The sequence below is a fragment of the Cicer arietinum genome, chromosome 5 (assembly GCF_000331145.2).
Source record: "Cicer arietinum cultivar CDC Frontier isolate Library 1 chromosome 5, Cicar.CDCFrontier_v2.0, whole genome shotgun sequence".
In the NCBI taxonomy this organism is placed as follows: domain Eukaryota; kingdom Viridiplantae; phylum Streptophyta; class Magnoliopsida; order Fabales; family Fabaceae; genus Cicer; species Cicer arietinum.
The window spans coordinates 49813061-49831815 of NC_021164.2; the positions used below are offsets into that span (position 1 = coordinate 49813061).

An 18755-nucleotide genomic window follows, 5' to 3' on the forward strand; every position below is an offset into this window, starting at 1 on the left:
TTTTTTTTTTTACAAACTCTTGATGAAATATATTCAATAATTTTTTTTTATAACAACTTCTCATGCTCGCAATTAAAACATCATACTAATAAAACAAATAAATTTAGTTACGCTACAATATAATTCAACATTAATATTTTTTACATCTTATTTTTGGGTTTGTATTTTACATTTTATTTCATCAAATAACTACAAGTACTATTATATGTTGAAAAATAAATTAATAATTAAAGTACAATGAGTCAAACAATTATCCTATATAATAAGTTATCATACGAATTTTACAAAATATTTAAAAAATTAAATTAGATGATTGTGATAAACATGATTTTCCTTCATTTTAATTTTCCCAATCATATTCAATTATTACAAATCAATAAAGTAATATTATAAGATAACTATATTTATAATACATAAAATATTACTTATAAAACCTATAAAATTAATTAATTAATAACCGCGCAGCGCGCGGGCCATAATTTAGTTCCTATTAAAAACTTAAGAAAATAACTCAAGATTGATCTTGGTTGTGAAAACATAAAATGGAGAACGTTCTTGGTTTTAACCAGAAAATGGAGAACGTTCTTAGTTAGTTAAAATCAATAATTTTGTTTAAGTTTTTAACCTGTTAATCAATCAAACTGAAAGTAAATAGATAAAGAAAAAGACGCCATACAATGATATATCCTGGTTCACCCAACTCGGGTTACATCCAGTCCTTACAACCGTGAGTTTTTCCACTAATTGTATAAAACAAAGAACCTTCTTGATTTTACAGCACTTAGCACAGATCGACCTTGATCTATTTCAAGCCCTATTCCTTTCCACCCAGAAAGCAAATACAACACCTATCAATCTTGATAGGATTCGTTACAATCTAATCAAACTATAATAAAAATCTTATAGTTTGAGTTTTTACAATAATGATGAGATTGTTTTGATAGAATCTGAGATGTCTCAACTCTTGTTTGAGATTTGATTCTTTACAAAGAATTCAGTAATAATAACACAATATGATGTAAAGATTCAGAACTGTTTCTTCTTTGTGAAAATGAGAATTTCAAGTATGTGAATGTGAATGATTTGTGAGAATTAACTACACTTGAATTTCTGCCTTAATCCTGGATATTGGCCTTCCTTTTATAGGTGATTAGAAGCATTTAATGATGGTCAAACGAGCTGTTGATAGTGCTCTGTCAGTTTTGACCAAAACCAATATATGAGATTAAAATAATTCAGCCTTTGAATGATTTGAATCTGTTTTAGCTCTATTATAAGTAATAGAGCTTAGCTATATATCAATTTCTAATTTACTCATATAAATTGATAATTTATTCTCGCTTTTTTTTATTTGTAATTCGGAAGTTCGTTTTTCACTTTCATTTGAAAGAAAAAAAAAAATACAGGTTAAAAAGTCTTTGAAGCTTCTCACTTAATCATTGATGTTACAGCTTCGATCTGGAGCTTTGAATCTGTCCAAAATAGTTTGGAGAGTGATTATAAACCTTTGCAGAAGTAGGAAGATCACTGCTGGAATTCTGCAGAAAACGGAGATTGATTATCAATCTGGTTCTGGCAGTTTGATCTTTATGGAGATTTTGATAATTAATCTGAAGTTCTTATTTTGATCGTTCTGGGTGTCTTTGTAATGTATTTGAATAGATCAAGATTGATTGAACTTTCTTGATAGTTTGGCTGAAGAGTTTCCAAACTGTTTCAACTGGCCTGTTTCAAGTGTTTTAATTTTAATGATTCGAGAACCTTCTTGTATTGGGATGAAACTTATTTGTTCCTTGCCATGTACTGACGATCTTAGTATAAAATTCTGAGACAAAAGCTTTGTTGAAATAGTGTAGATTGATTGGTAAAGATGTTGTGACGATCAGTCTTTGAACATGGAGATCATTCTCCGTTTTGTCCAGAATGTTCTTGTTTCTTTGTATGTTCAGTTTTTAACTGTTTTCTTTGTTTTGCTTGATTTCTATCTTTGAATTAATTCACACAAAAGCATAGGTTAAATTAACATAACTTTTTAGAATCATAATTAATATCTTTAATCAACCTTTCTTTAGTTTCATCAAAACTTTAATTTGAGAGTTTGTTTCAACAATCTCCCCCTTTTTGATGATGACAAACATGTTAATTTAGATTTTAATTTTGATTCTCATATCAAATTTGAAGAGCTTAAGAGTTCCCCCTCAATTAATGCAGTAAGTGTTTTTGACAGAAATTTTAACAAGCATATAATTTTGACAAAGTTGTTTTCATTAATTCAAAAAAGATACATAACATCAGTTTGCTTTTAAGCATATGTAGAGAATCCTAGATACAAAAAGATTTCTAAAAACAGATTAAAAACTAACTTAATTCTCCCCCTTTGTCATACAAAAGGCAGAAAAGCAACTAAGATGCGAGAGACAGAGAGGATCCTTCAGATGAGGAGGATTTTCCTAGGTTAGGAACTTGTGGAGGAGGAACATGAAGAAGTGGAGGTGGTTCAATTCCCAGCTTGGGAGCGAGTTGTTCTGTGAACCAAGTTCTCAACAGATTAGACTCCTGATCTTGCTGAAGTTGACGTGCTATTATGGTCTGAAGAGCAGCCATAATATCTAAGTTTGAAGGTTCAGCCATGCGATGAGGAGTATGAATGTGAGTGCTTGGTTGAGAGGTGGCAGCAACAACAGTGTTAGATGGAATGTTGAAACCGGAGATGGAGGGAACAGTGGCAAAAGAGGTATCCAAGGATGGGAGAGGTCGCGATGGTGTTGATGGTTTATTAGATGGGACAGCAGCTTCTGGAAAGTTAAAAAATCGGTTAATACCAAAAATGGAGGAACTTGTTTTTTGTGGGAACACAAAAAGTGGTGACTTAGCACTTATATGGGGATTGGGTAGCATTGTTCCAAAATCATGAGGTGGAGAGTGAAGGATTTGAGAGTATGAGAGGAAATCAGTGGAGGATATAGTGGGTGGTTGAGGAAAAACAGAGAATGTTGATGAAGTTGGAATTTTGTCTGGAGAATGTTCTCGATTTTGTGGAGAATGTTCTAGAGAACGTTCTCGGTTTGATGGAGAATTATCTGGAGCAGTTTCTGGTACTGCATCTCCTGATTGATCAGATTTTGGAGGTGAGAAAGGAATAGAGATGGGGGCAGTTCTTCGTCTTGCATAGCGTTTTCTTTTCGAAGAGTTTGGATAGGAGGATATAGTGGTGGTCGGTTGTGCAGATAATGTTTTGCGCATATGGGAGAGCTTTTTTGTGGAAAATTTGGAGATTTTAATGAGTGATTTTTCATTGGTGAAGGGAATCTTAAAATGCCTAAAGATCTTAGCTAATATCATTCCATAAGGAACGATATTTTTCTTGTAGTCTTTTATGGAAACACAGATCGTGTTTTGAATGATCACGTGAGGAAGATTAAGACGCTTACAGTTGAGGAGGTAATAGATGAGTAAGGCGTCATTGGCAGAGACATAATCATAACTTCCACAGTGAGGAATGAGAGTATGTTGGCTCATGCTATTGAAGACTTTTGGAAGGGGTTTGAGATATGTGGAGAGGTAACGGATGGATCCTTCTTGAAACAAGTCAGAGAGGACCTCAGTCTCTTTTAGATTCATAGTTGAGTACCATTGATTTCCAAAAATAGAAGGTCCTTCTGTAGGCAGTTGAAGGATGGAAGTTAGGATGTCTGGAATTAACTTGATCTCAATTCCCTTAATGGTGGAGATGTTAAGGGATTTATCAGAGAAGGTTTTGGCGTTGCAGTAGAAGGCTATTACAACATCTGGATAATAAGACTCAGATGCTTGTAAGAATGATGTCCAGCCTAGAGCATCAGTATGATGTTGAACAACATTGCCATCAATTATCAGTTTATCAAAGATAAAAACTCTTCCTATTCCAATAGGGCGTTGAGCCCATTTCTCTTTGACATTTTTTGAGTGTTTTGGGGAAATGAGAGGGAGTGTGTTTGGTTTGGATTTTTTAGTAGGTGGAGATGATTCATATGAATCAGATGTGGATGAAGACGTAGTGGAAGAACGTTTGGATTTTGTGGCGGGGGAAGGTGTTTGTTTGGAGAGGAATGTTCTTGAAGATGTGAAGGTTGAGCAGGAGAACATTCTGGGTGTGGAGAACGTTCTTTTTGTGGAGAGTGAGAAGCAATACGTATTGGAGAACGTTCTTGATTTGGAGAACGTTCTGGATTTGGAAAACATTTTGGAAGTGGAGAATGTTCTGGTTGAGACTGGGGAACATTGTGGAGATAGAGACTGTTCTGGAGAAGCTGTTTCATTGAGTTTTAGGTTTTGTTTGGGTGCAAGCATTTTCTTTCTTTGGGTATTTTTGAGTTTTTTTCTGGCTAGAAACTGGGTGATGGTCATGGTGGTTTTAGTTTTCATGGTTCTTTTGGATTGAGTTGAAGGTTGAGATGATTTTGGAAGAGAAGAAAATATTTCTTCGGTCAATCTCCTTTTTTGATTTGGAGGAGTTGATTGAGAAGGTTCGGAAGAGAATGAAGATTTTGAAGGAATGATGGGTTTGGGTTGTGCTTTTTCTTTAACGGTTGTGGGAGGAGGAGTATCAGACGAGTCATCAGTCTCCGAATTGGAGATGATGAAGTAAAATGGTTTTTCTGTTTTGGCTTTGGAAGTTCCAATTCCAGATTGAACTCTCATTGAGCGTCTTTTTGGTATCATAGGTTTTCTCGGATGAGGGGGAACTTGAGCGATATTAGGAGGAGGACATGTGTATAGTGGTGGAAGAATAGTAGATAGAGGATTGGGATGATATGGAGATTAGGGTTATTTTCAGGGGATGATGAGAGATAGTCAGAAAATGAGGTATCAAAGGAGATGTGTGGTGGAGTTGGTCGTGGTGGTGGAGAGGGTGAGCGTTGAAATGAATCAGATGATGGGGATGATGAAGATGGTGAGCAAGGATATGCATTCTTTCTTGCAGATTTTTTTGTGTGTGCCATGGCTCGGGAGTTTGAGAGGTCTGAGTGAGACAGATTGAAGGAAGAGGATGAGAAGTTTGAGGGTTTTGTTTGCTGTTTTTTAGGAAAGTAAGATGGAGTGGTTGAAATATCTGTCAGAAACGTGAGAAAGAACAATGATTATCTTGGGAAAGAGGAGAGAATTTTGGGGGCAGGAGTGCTTTATGTCAGTTTTCTTTTACATGTAGAGAGACACATGCATTAAATGCCAAGATTTCCCTTTTTGGTTTGAGAGGGAAAATGATGACTCAGAGAAAAAACGGAGACTAATATCTAAAAAAACGAAGATTGATAAACGTTCTCCGTTTTCTGTAGAAGTAGATTTTAACCATAATTTTCTGGATTTTTCGTGATTTTCAGTTTCTCTTTAATCAAATTGAAACTATCCTCGACAAGATGCTTTGTGAAGATTTCACCGAGTTGATTTTGAGTATCAACAAAGATTAATTTGATATCTTTCTTATTGACATGATCACGAATGAAATGATGTTTTATTTCAATATATTTTGATCTAGAGTGTTGTATTGGATTTTTAGACAGATTTATAGCACTAGTATTATCACAATAAATTGGAATGCTGGAATAGCTTACTGAGTAGTCTTCGAGTTGATTTTTAATCCAGAGAACTTGTGAGCAGTAGTTTGCTGCTGAGACATATTCAGCTTCAGTTGTTGATAAGGCTATAGTGTTTTGTTTTTTGCAAGACCAGCTTATCAGTGCTTCACCTAAGAACTGACATGCTCCACTTGTGCTTTTTCTTCCAATTTTATCCCTAGCATAATCAGCATCACAATACGCTATAAGATCAAAATGCGAACCTTTTCTATACCAAAGACCAAGATTAGTGGTTCCAACAAGATATCTAAATATCCGTTTTACTGTTGTCAAATGAGATTCTTTTGGTGCTGATTGAAACTGAGCACATAATCCCACTGCAAATACTATATCAGGCCTACTAGCAGTTAGATAAAGCAAAGAGCCAATCATTCCTCGATATTCTTTTTCAGAAACAGAATTGCCATTTTCATCTTTCTCTAAAGAAGAAGATGGATGCATGGGAGTGGTCATGATCTTTGAGTCATTCATTTTATATTTGACCAACAGATCTTTAATGTATTTTTCTTGACAAATAAAGATGCCGTTTTCATATTATTTAATTTATAAACCAAGAAAATACCTTAATTCTCCCATCATACTCATTTCAAATTCACTTTGCATAAGTTTTGAAAAACCTTCACACATTTTTTCATTTGTTGATCCGAAGATGATATCATCAACATATACTTGAACAATAAGTAAGTCATTCTTTTCTGTTTTCTTAAATAATGTAGTGTCGATTTTTCCTCTTAAGATTCCATTTTTGATTAAGAATGAACTTAATCGTTCATACCAGGCTCTTTGTGCTTGTTTTAAGCCATATAGAACTTTGGTAAGTTTGAAAACATGATTTGGTTTTGATTGACTTTCAAAACCTGGGGGTTGTTTCACATAAACTTGTTCATTTAAGAATCCATTTAAAAATGCACTTTTAACATCCATTTGAAATAATTTAATAAGCTTATGAGATCCATATGCAAGAAGTATACGAATAGCTTCTAACCTTGCAACCGGAGCAAAGGTTTCATCATAGTCTATACCTTCTTGTTGATTGTAGCCTTGAGCTACTAATCTTGCTTTGTTCCTGAAAACCTTACCTTCTTCATCTAGTTTATTTCTGAAAACCCATCGTGTACCAATGATTGTTTGATCTAATGGATCAGGTACCAGTGTCCAGACTTCATTTTTTTCAAACTGCAGTAGTTCTTCCTTCATGGCATCTATCCAAGATTGATCAATAATGGCTTCCTTAATTTATTTTGGTTCAATATGGGATATCATTTCCATGATGTTTTCATCATTCTTGAATGATTTTCTTGTTCGAATCCCATCAGTCATGTCTCCAATGATTTGTGTTTGAGGATGATCTTCAATCGTTCTCCAGCTTTTTGGTGGAGAATGAAACGGAGATTGTTTATCAATCTTTGTTTTCTGCAAACTATTTTGCTGCTGTAACTCATTTGGAGTTTCTTCTTCCTCATCCTTTTTACTTATATCTAAGTCATCAAACTTACAAATAATATGTGCATACTTATTTCTACGACATTAGTTCTTAGATTAAATACTCTATATCCTTTAGAATCAGTTGAATAACCAAGAAAGATTGCTTTATCAGATTTTGTATCAAATTTTCCATTGATATCTTTGTTGTTTAAAATATAACAATAACAACCAATAATATGAAACTAAGAAATGTTTGGTTTATTATTTTTCCAGATTTCATAGGGTGTTTTGTTGATGATCTTTCTTATGGATACACGGTTTAGGATACAGCACGATGGGTTTATGGCTTCAGCCCAAAAATACCTTTCAACATTTGATTCTTCCAAGAGCGTTCTTGCCATTTCTTGTAATGTTCTATTTTTTGGTTCAACAACTCCATTTTGCTGTGGAGTTCTTGCGCGTGAAAGATTATGAGAAATGCCAAGTTCATCAAAGAAGGTTTTAAAGGAAGCATTTATGAACTCTCCTCCATGATCACTTCTTAAACAAATGATGTTGGATTCTTTTTCATTTTGTACCTTTTTGCAAAATGTTTTAAATGCGTCAAATGCATCGTCTTTTTGTTTTAAAAATAGCACCCAAGTAAATCTTGAAAAATCATCAACAATAACAAAACCATATTTCATTCCTCCTAGACTTGTTGTTTTAACTGGCTCAAAGAGATCTATGTGAAGTAATTCAAGAGTTATGTTTGTGGTTACAAAATCTTTTGAATGAAAGCTACTCTTGACTTGTTTTCCTATTGCACATGTTTCACATATTTTATCTTTTTCAAAATTGAGTTTGGGTAATCCTCTAACAAGATCTAATTTTGAGATTTTTGAGATTGTTTTCATACTAATGTGTCCAGCTCTTTTATGCCATATCCATTTATCTTTATGGATTGATAGAAAACATGAGTCGTCAGATAGTTCTTCAAGATACAAAACATATAAATTTTTCTTTCGATTTCCAGAAAACAAAGTTTTTCCAGTTTCAGTTTTTCTAATTTCACAAACTTTTGGTTTGAAAATAACTTCACATCCGTTGTCACGTAACTGACTTATGCTTAACATATTATGTTTTAAACCTTCAACATATTGAACATCAGTTATTTGAGCAGAGTTTATCTTACCAATGGTTCATTTACCTTTGATCTGAGCTTGTTCATTATTTCCAAAAGTAACCGATCATCCACCCTTCTTGATGAATGTTATAAAGCATTTTTATCTCATGTCATGTGTCTTGAACAGCCACTGTCCAAGAACCAAGGCTTTCTCTTTATAGTTGGTAATCCAACCTGCATACAACGTTAGTTCAGCCTTAGGTACCCACATTGTTTTGGGTCCTTGGAAGTTAGTTTTAAAATTTTCTTTTTTTAAAAAAATGACACATCGTTTTTCCATGATTGTTTTTGAAACAAACTAAACATTTAATTATTGATTTTGGAATTGATTTGATACTCTGTGTTTCAAAAGATTTTAAACTTGATCTTGAAATAATTCCAGATCGTTCTCCTTTTCCCAGTTTTTCTAGAGAAGGTTCAACTTTTGTTTTGGAACAATCTCCGTTTTGAAAGCAGTCTGGAGAATGTTCTCCTTTTTGCAGTTTTTCTAATACTGTTTTGGCATAACGATCTCCCATTTTAATCAACCTTTTGCTTTTAATCTTTTCATCTCTTTTTCTAAAATAGCAAGCAAATTTCAAATGTCCAAGTTTTTTACAATATGAGCATCTAGTTTTACATCTTTCTTCCTTTCTTTCTGGGACAAAAAATTTTTCATACAAATTTGTTTTTTGAGTTTAATTAAAACCAAGACCAGCTTTATCAAAGATTCCTATTTGAGATCCCATAATTTTTTGAAAACTTTCAGTTGCTTTATTGAAATTTAACAAATCAGTTTTAAGAAGTTCATTTTCATTTTTGAGGACAATGTTCTTTGTTTTTAGCGCATAACGTTCTTGACCTTCTTGTTTTTCAAGATTTTGTTTCTGCATTTCTTTTAATTCTTGAATGATGTTTTTTAGCATATTATTCTTAGCTTGACTTTCTTCTTTTTCTTTATGAAATTGTTCTTTCAAGAAACTACATTTTTGAATAAGGAGATTTGAATCATTTAACAAATTATCAAATTCTTTTCCCATTTGCTCACATAAATAACATGGTTCAGAATTTATTACCTTATCTTCCTCTGTTTTTGCCATTAAGCATATGTTAGCTTCCTCATCTTCTTCAGCTTCTGATTCTTCTGAGTCCTCCCATGTTGCATCATTGATTTCTTTTTTAAAGGAAATCGCTTTGATGGATTCTTGTTTAAAGGACACTCTACTTTGTAATGTCCTAATTTGTTACATCCAAAGCATGTGACTTAGCTTTTGTCTACTTCTGTTTTGGGATTTTTGTTTTGAAATCCCTTTTTGATTAGATCTCTTCTTCTCACCATTCTATGTATTCTTCTGGTGAGAAGAGCAATTTCATCAGCTTCTTCTTGTTCGTTTTCTTCTGGTTCTTCCTCTATTTGTATTGTGATTTTTTCTTGAGATGCTTTTAGTGCTATTGCCTTTCCCTTCTTGATTGGTTTGTCTTCTTGTAGCAGTACTTCATGTGCTCTTAAGGTTCCAATTAATTCTTCCAGAGGAAGTGATTCAAGATTCTTGGCTTGGCTTATAGCTGTTACCATTCCATATGATTGGGAGACACCTCATGATTTTTCTTACTCTTTCTTGAACTGTGTAAGCTTTGCCAAGAGAACGCATTTCATTTACTATTATTGTGAACCTTGAATACATTTCATCAATAGTTTCTCCTTCTTGCATTTCGAACAGTTCGAATTTCCTTATGCCAATATCTATCCTTGTTTCTTTAACATGGCTTGTTCCTTCATGATGAGTTTGTAGCGTATCCCAAACTTCTTTTGCAGTTGTGCATTCATCTACTCTTTCACTTTATTCCTTGATTAAGGCACATGATAAAAATAACTAAGCTTTAGAATTTAGAAGTACCTTAGTTTTATCATCAGTTGTCTAGTCTGCTTCTTTCTTTATAGTAGAGTTTGAGTCATCTTGATCAACCCTTGGTATGAAATCTCCATCTGTAATGATACGCCACATTCCTGTATCGTGAGATTTCAAAAACAGTTGCATCTTATTATTCCAGAAATAGTAATCAGTTCCATCAAAGAATGGTGGTCTATTCGAAAATCCTCCTTCAAAAATGTATTTGCCTTTCGACATTTTTTTTTCTAGATCTTTTCTCTAGCACTTGTTAGGCGTTTTTTAATCTTTCTAATGCTCGAGCTCTGATGCCAGTTGAAGTAACAATGTTGATTTAAAAAAAGGGGGGTTTGAATTGTAAATGCACCTTTTAAAAATTCTTGTTAAAAACTTAAGAAAATAACTTTGATCTTGGTTGTGAAAACAGAAAACGGAGAACGTTCTTGGTTTTACCCAGAAAACGGAGAACGTTCTTAGTTAGTTAAAATCAGTAATTCTGTTAAAGTTTGTAACCAGTTAATCAATCAAATTGAAAGTAAATAGATAAGGGAAGAGATACCACACAACGATATATCCTGGTTCACCGAACTCGGATTACGTCAAGTCCTCACAACCGTGAGATTTTCCACTAAGTGTTTAAAATAAAGAACCTTCTTGATTTTACAGCACTTAGCATAGATCGACTTTGATCTGTTTCAAGCCATATTCCTTTCCACCCAGAAAGAAAATACAACACCTATATATCTTGATAGGATTCGTTACAATCTAATCAAATTATAATTAAACTCTTATAGTTTGAGTTTTTTATAATAATGATGAGATTGTTTTGATAGAATTTGAGATGTCTCAACTCTTCTTTGAGATTCGATTCTTTACAAAGAATTCAGTAATAATAACACAATATGATGTAAAGATTCAGAACTGTTTCTTCTTTGTAAAAATGAGAATTTCAAGTATGTGAATGATTTGTGGGAATTAACAGCACTTGAATTTCGGCCTTAATCCTGGATATCGGCCTTCCTTTTATAGGTGATTAGAAGCATTTAATGATGGTCAAAAGAGTTGTTGGTAGTGTTATCTTAATTTTGACCAAAACCAATATATGAGATTAAAATAATTCAGCCTATGAATGATTTGAATCTGTTTTAGCTGAGTCTGTTACAGCCTTGCTTAAACCTTTTTGTCTTCTAGTTAAAAAGTATTTGAAGCTTCTCACTTAATCATTGATGTTACAGCTTCGACCTGGAGCTTTGAATCGGTTCAAAATAGTTTGGAGAGTGATTATAAACCTTTGCAGAAGTAGGAAGATCACTGCGGAAATTCTGCAGAAAATGGAGATTGATTATCAATCTGACTTTGGCAGTTTGATCTTTCTGGAGATTTTGATAATTAAACTGAAGTTCCTATTTTGATCGTTATGGGTGTCTTTGTAATGTCTTTGAACATATCAAGATTGATTGAACTTTGTTGACAGTTTGGCTGAAGAGTTTCCAAACTATTTCAACTGGCCTGTTTCGAGTCCTTTTATTTTAATGATTCGAGAACCTTCTTGTACTGGGATGAAACCTATTTGTTCCTTGCCATGTACTGATGATCTAAGTATAAAATTTTGAGGCAAAAGCTTCGTTGAAATAGTGGAGATTTAATGGTAAAGATACTATGACGATCAGTCTTTGAACCTGGAAATCATTCTCCATTTTGTCCAGAATGTTCTCGTTTCTTTGTCGGTTCAGTTTTTAATTGTTTTCTTTGCTTTGCTTGATTTCTATATTTGAATTAATTCACTCAAAAGCACAAATTAAATTAACATAACATTTTAGAATCACATTTAATATCTTTAAATAAACTTTTGTTTATTTTTATCAAAACTTTAATTTTAGAGTTTGTTTCAACACGTTATTCACAACTTCCAAATTGTCCAAAATTCGCCTCTTATTCACTATAATACATATGTAACTTCCAAACTTTCAAAAAATAATAGATATCTCTTGACAGTTAATAGACAAGTTAATCAATTATTAGATATTTCTCATAAAATATTCAAGTTAATCAATTATCCCATGTATAAAAAAGTATAGTATCTTCTAGTTACATGATGTTCTCTTTGTTGGGTTCTTCAAAGTATTCACTAATCTATCATGTTGAAGTTTTTTTTATATTTAATGCTCGTATTCACGTCTCAGAAACAAGAAAGAGAAGTGCACACTTCTCACGTCTATAGCACAATTGATGACTCAATGTTTGGATTATGAAGTGTTCATCTTTGTTGCCTCAAAGTCCCGAATCAGATGGTCTGCAGCGCAACTAATTGGACGAAAGAAATAAAAGTCAAACGAAGCATTTTTACAAAGCATACATTTCTCGGCCTTTTGGCTAAGATCAAGTGTAGTATATGTTCTTATTAGTTTAATATCTGATACGTGGGTCAACGACTCACACGATATTAAATTAATTTGTTAACGGGGGAGTCCTCAACAATAGCTTGCTATTGGGATCCTCAAGTGTCGCCCATGTGTTGCACTACTACACGGGCTTGGCACACCCTACTAAATATCAAATATTACATTTTATTATAATTGCGATTGATTTGGCACACAATCTCCTATTTTTTGTTGTTTATAAGAGGAGCACAAAAGCAATATTATAAGTATCATCTCTGCATCATTCTCTATTAGACACATTTGACAATGTGGCGTTTTGTATATCTTCAAGATTATAATGACGATGTAAGGGCTCATTATAATAGCTATTGAGATTAATATAAGACTTCACGGAGAGTTCTTTTCAAAAAATTTAATTGGTTGTTTAACAAATTGAGCATTGTGTTTTTTAAATGATATCAAAATTTCAAACACCTTGTTGAAAAATCACTCTAAACTATTTGTATATTTCTATAATACTCCATTTATACAAGACTATAAAAATTACTAAGTTACAATAAAAATTTCAAAAACCTAACTAAAATATCAGGTTGTAAACGTTAATCACAACTTCCATATTTTCAAAAATTCTCCTCCTATTCATTATAACACATATGTAACTTCCGAACTTTCAAAAATTCTCAATATTCTTTTTTGAATATATTGAGTGCAAAACCAAAAAGATGCGTATATCAACGGTGCTGCTAATATATGTTAAACTATTGGCTTATATTTCATATAATCAACTGACAATTAATAGATATCTCTCATAAAATATTCAAGTTAATCAATTATCACATGTATAAAAAAGTATAGTATGTTCTAGTTACATGAAGTTCTCTTTGTTGGATTCTACAAAGTGCTAACTAATGTATCATGTTGAAGTTTTTTTTATATTTAATGCTCGTATTCATATCTAAGAAACAAGAAACAGAAGTGCACACTTCTCACGTCTATAGCACAATTGATGACTCAATGTTTGGATTATGAAGTGTCCATCTTTGTTGCCTCGAAGTCCCACATCAGATGGTCTTCAGAGCAACTAATTGGACGGAAGCATAGTTACAAAGCATATCTTTCTCGGCCTTTTGGCTAAGATCAAGTGTAGTATCGGTTTTTATCAGTTTAATACCTAATATGTGGGTCAACGACTCACACAATATTAAATTAATTTGTTGACGAGGGAGTCCTCAACAATAGTTTGTTATTGGGATCCTTAAGTGTCGCCCATGTGTTGCACTACTACACGGGATTGGCCCACCCTACTAAATATCAAATATTTCATTTTATTATAATGATGATTGATTTGGCACACATCTCCTATTTTTTGTGGTTTATAAGAGGAGCACACAAGCAATATTATAAGTATCATCCCTGCGTCGTTCTCTATTAGACGCATTTGAGAATGTGAGATTTTGTATATCTTCAAGATTATAATGACGTTGTAAGGGCTCTTTATAATAGCTCTTGAGATCAATAAAAGACTTTAAGGAGAGTTCTTTTCAATAAATTTAATTGGTTGTTTAACAAATTGAGCATTGTATTTTTTAAATGATATCAAAATTTCAAACACCTTGTTGAAACATCACACTAAACTATTTGTATATTTGTCTAATACTCCATTTGTACAAGACTATAAAAATTATTATGTTACTATCAATTTGTCAAAAACCTAACTAAAATATCAGGTTGTAAACGTCATTCACACCTTCCGAATTTTAAAAAGTTCTCCTCCTATTCACTATACTACATATGTAACTTCCGAACTTTCAAAAGTTCTCAACATTCTTTTTTGTATATATTGAGTGCAAAAGCAAAAAGATGCGTATATGAACGGTGTTGCTAAGATATGTCAAACTATTGGCTTATATTCCATATAATCAATTGACAATTAATAGATATCTCTCATAAAATATTCAAGTTAATCCATTATCCCATGTATAAAAAAGTATAGTATGTTCTAGTTACATGAAGTGCTCACTAATCTATCGTGTTGAACTTTGTTGGATTCCCATCATGATTCTATTTCCATTTATTTGATTATATTGATTAATTTTATTGCTAAATTTCTATAGGATCTATTAAATTCATTTGACACAATTTGTTTTCGGTTTCTAATTTAATTGAATTATAATTTTTCGACGTTTGATCGTTAATTGTAATATATCGATGATTATGATGTTTAATCCAGTCAAAGAAACTGAATTTACATAATGTTGATTACGCTTGTTTGATCAATTCTATAGTCAAATAGGAATTGAATCGCTAATTAGAAATTAAACTCATTGATAGAATATGTGATAGGTCTGAAACTCGAATTAGTGGATTAATCGTTTTACTCACCTGTTCAAACAAAAAAAAATCTAAGAAACCTTTCTAATTTCAACTTTCAACTTTGAATTTGTTTAATATTACTATATCAAAAGTCTTTGCAAAAAGACTTGAGTTATTGCCTCTATCTACATTTTATTAATTATATTTGACATGTGTGCGACAACGGATCAAATTAACGCCGCTGCTGGAGACTCTCTGATAACAATATTAACCTATTTTAGAGTATTACTAACCATCCTAAAAAATGGTTGCTTCTTCTTTTGTTGCTCTACAGGTCGGATAGGCTTGTAGCTAGCTCGTAGGCACGTTGCTAGTAAAAAAATCGGTTATCAGGCGATTGTTTCGAATTGCCCCGAAGTTTTCCCTGAAAATCACAAAAAAATCAATGAACAGGTCTATTGTAGAAGGGACTTCTTACGGGATTCCTACCTCAAAATCCCAAATTCCTTCGTTTAGACCCTTTTTTCAAATTTTTTAATTTTTCATATTATCAAAAAATTCCAAAAAAGTTGCATTATTTTTTTTTTATTTTTAGAAATATTTTGTGGTATCTACCTAATGCCACATATTTCTTTTCTGATTGAATCAAATCTTGAGGCAGGAAAGAATTTTTCTAGAAACAACTTATTTAAATCATTCTAATTTGTAACATAACCTGTTTGAAAGGTAGTATAGCCATTCTTTGGCAGAATCTTGAAGTGAGAATTGGAAGGATCTCAACTTGATATGATCTTCAGTGACTCCTTGAGGTTTCATGGTAGAACACACAACATGGAACTCATTCAAGTGTTTGTGGCGATCCTTACATGCAAGACCATTAAACTTTGGAAGCAAGTGTATTAAACCAAATTTAAGTTCAAATTTTACAATAACTTCAGGATATGTGATGCACAATGCATTATAAGTTACATTAGGTGCAACAAGTTGTCTTAAGATTCTATTATTCACATCATTCACATCATCTAAAAATAAAAATAAAAAATCATGCAAATTTTTTTGGAATTTTTTGATAATATGAAAAATTAAAACATTTGAAAAAAGGGTCTAAACGAAGGAATTTGGGATTTTGAGGTAGGAATCCCGTAAAAAGTCCCTTCTACAATAGACCTGTTCCTTGATTTTTTTGTGATTTTTAGGCAAAACTTCGGGGCAAATCGAAACAATCGCCTGATAACCGATTTTTTTACTAGCAACGTGCCTACGAGCTAGCTACAAGCCTATCCGACCTGTAGAGCAACAAAAGAAGAAGCAACCATTTTTTAGGATGGTTAGTAATACTCTAAAATAGGTTAATATTGTTATCAAAGAGTCTCCAGCAGCGGCGTTAATTTGATCTGTTGTCGCACATATGTCAAATATAATTAATAAAATGTAGATAGAGGTAATAACTCAAGTCTTTTTGCAAAGACTTTTGATATAATAATATTAAACAAATTCAAAGTTGAAAGTTGAAATTAGAAAGGTTTCTTAGATTTTTTTTTGTTTGAACAGATGAGCGCAAAACGATTAATCCACTAATTCGAGTTTCAGACCTATCACAGATTCTATCAATGAGTTTAATTTGTAATTAGCAATTCAATTCCTATTTGACTATAGAATTGATCAAACAAGCGTAATCAACATTATGTAAATTCAGTTTCTTTGACTGGATTAAACATCATAATCATCGATATATTACAATTAACGATCAAGCGTCGGAAAATTATAATTCAACTAAATTAGAATCCGAAAACAAATTGTGTCAAATGAATTTAATAGATTCTACAGAAATTTAGCAATAAAATTAATCAATATAATCAAATAAATGGAAATAGAATCATGATGGGAATCCAACAAAGTTCAACACGATAGATTAGTGAGCACTTCATGTAACTAGAACATACTATACTTTTTTATACATGGGATAATTGATTAACTTGAATATTTTATGAGAGATATCTATTAATTGTCAATTAGTTATATGAAATATAAGCCAATAGTTTTACATATCTTAGCAACACCATTCATATACGCATATTTTTGCTTTTGCACTCAATATATACCAAAAAGAATGTTGAGAATTTTTTAAAGTTCGGAAGTTACATATGTGTTATAGTGAATAGGAGGAGAATTTTTGAAAATTTGGAAGTTGTGAATAACGTTTACAACCTGATAGTTTAGTGTGTTGTTTCAACAAGGTGTTTCAAATTGTGATATCATTTAAAAAACACAATGCTCAATTTGTTAAACAATCAATTAAATTTATTCAAAAGAACTCTCCGTACAGTGTTATATTGAACTCAAGAGCTATTATAATGAGCTCTTTCATCGTCATTATCATCTTGATGATATACAAAATGCCACATGGTCAAATGTGTCTAATAGAGAATGATGCATGGATGATACTTATAATATTGCTTTTGTGCTCCTCTTATAAACCACAAAAAATAGGAGATTGTGTGCCAAATCAATCGTCACTATAATAAAGTGAAATATTTGATATTTAGTAGGGTGTGCCAATCCCGTGTAGTAGTGCAACACATGGGCGACACTTGTGGATCCCAATAGCAAGCTATTGTTGAGGACTCCCCCGTCAACAAATTATATTAATATTGTGTGAGTCGTTGACCCACGTATCAAATATTAAACTAATAAGAACAGATACTACACTTGATATTATCCAAACGGCCGAGAAATGTATGCTTTGTAACTATGCTTCTTTTGACTTTTATTTCTTCCGTCTGATTAGCTGCTCTGCAGACCATCTCGTCGATAAATAAATTGAATTAAGTGCGGTGAATCCTTTACGGAGAATTTAATACGTTACGGGTGAAATGGTAATTTAACAAATATCTAGATATTTTGAGATATTTGTTAAGTTATATTTATTATATAGATATGTTTGTTTGGAGGGAAACAGAAAGGAAAACTAGAAGGAAGGAAAAGGAAAAGAAAAGAATATAAAGAGGAAAGAAGGAAAAAGGAAGAAAGGAAAAAACAAAGGAAAGAAAAAGAAAGGAAGGAAAATCCGATTTTCCATCTTCTTCCTCTGCCACCCGCGACCCATTTTTCCCTCTTTCTCCCATTTTCATTTTCGTTGCTTTCTTTTCTTCAAGACTAGTAACCCAAGGTTGGGTGAGTGTTAGAACAAGGATTTCTCGACTCCACTCTTCCTCTTTGATTCGAAAACGAAGAAAAACGGTATTAGAGATTCAAACACAAACCCCTCTGTTTCTTCTAGATCTAAGCTTCATTTCGCGAAGAGTTAGAAGGGAAAGTTGCTCACTACCACGCAACGGTGCTAGGGGACCAATTTGGAGGCGACGTTACGAGCGAAGATTTTACCGGTTTTACTCGCGGTGCCGGAAACCCACGTTAAAGCTAACGTTAAGGTAAGGGCTCCTTCCAAAATTTTAGTTTGCATTTAGGGACTTATCTGTAGTTATGTGGAAAGGAATTTGTTAGGGTTGAATGTATTGATTTAGGGAAAATGAATCTAAGGTTCTGTGGGTAAAATCTTAGAGTTAGGTTTTGACGATATTGATGAATGTTTCGTGGAAAATGAATTTTAACTCACTTGTGTATGATTATGAGTAAATGAAGTCTGATGTATTTGGGTGTTATGTTGTGTTGATTTGTGTTCGTCGTATTTGGCGTGTTCATACTTGATGTTTGTTGATTGATGTGTTTTGGTGTGAATTATGGATTGAATGTGAGAGTATATTTGAGTTTGTTTCTGTGGAATTTGAAAACCATTAGAGTTAAACGAGTATTAAAAATGGGGAATCTTTTAATACCTCGGTTTACTTAATGTGCGTTTGAGGAAAATGTTTAAGTTAACTAGGCGTTGAGAATGGGGAATCTCTTAATGTCTCGGTTACTTAACTATCGTTTTTGAAAATCGTTTCAGTAAATGAGAATTAAGAATGAGGAATCTCTTAATGTCTTG

At 32.7% G+C, this 18755-nt stretch overlaps 3 non-coding genes across 3 annotated transcripts; 2 read left to right on the forward strand and 1 right to left on the reverse strand.

The window, feature by feature from the left end:
- The first annotated feature begins 12425 nt into the window (after positions 1-12425).
- On the forward strand, positions 12426-12620 carry LOC113786853 (U2 spliceosomal RNA). Its single transcript, XR_003473161.1, has one exon. It is a non-coding gene; the product is annotated as a U2 spliceosomal RNA (small nuclear RNA).
- A 944-nt stretch (positions 12621-13564) lies between these two features.
- On the forward strand, positions 13565-13759 carry LOC113786857 (U2 spliceosomal RNA). Its single transcript, XR_003473165.1, has one exon. It is a non-coding gene; the product is annotated as a U2 spliceosomal RNA (small nuclear RNA).
- A 3553-nt stretch (positions 13760-17312) lies between these two features.
- LOC113786859 (U2 spliceosomal RNA) lies at positions 17313-17507 on the reverse strand. Its single transcript, XR_003473167.1, has one exon. It is a non-coding gene; the product is annotated as a U2 spliceosomal RNA (small nuclear RNA).
- Between the last annotated feature and the right edge of the window lie 1248 nt (positions 17508-18755).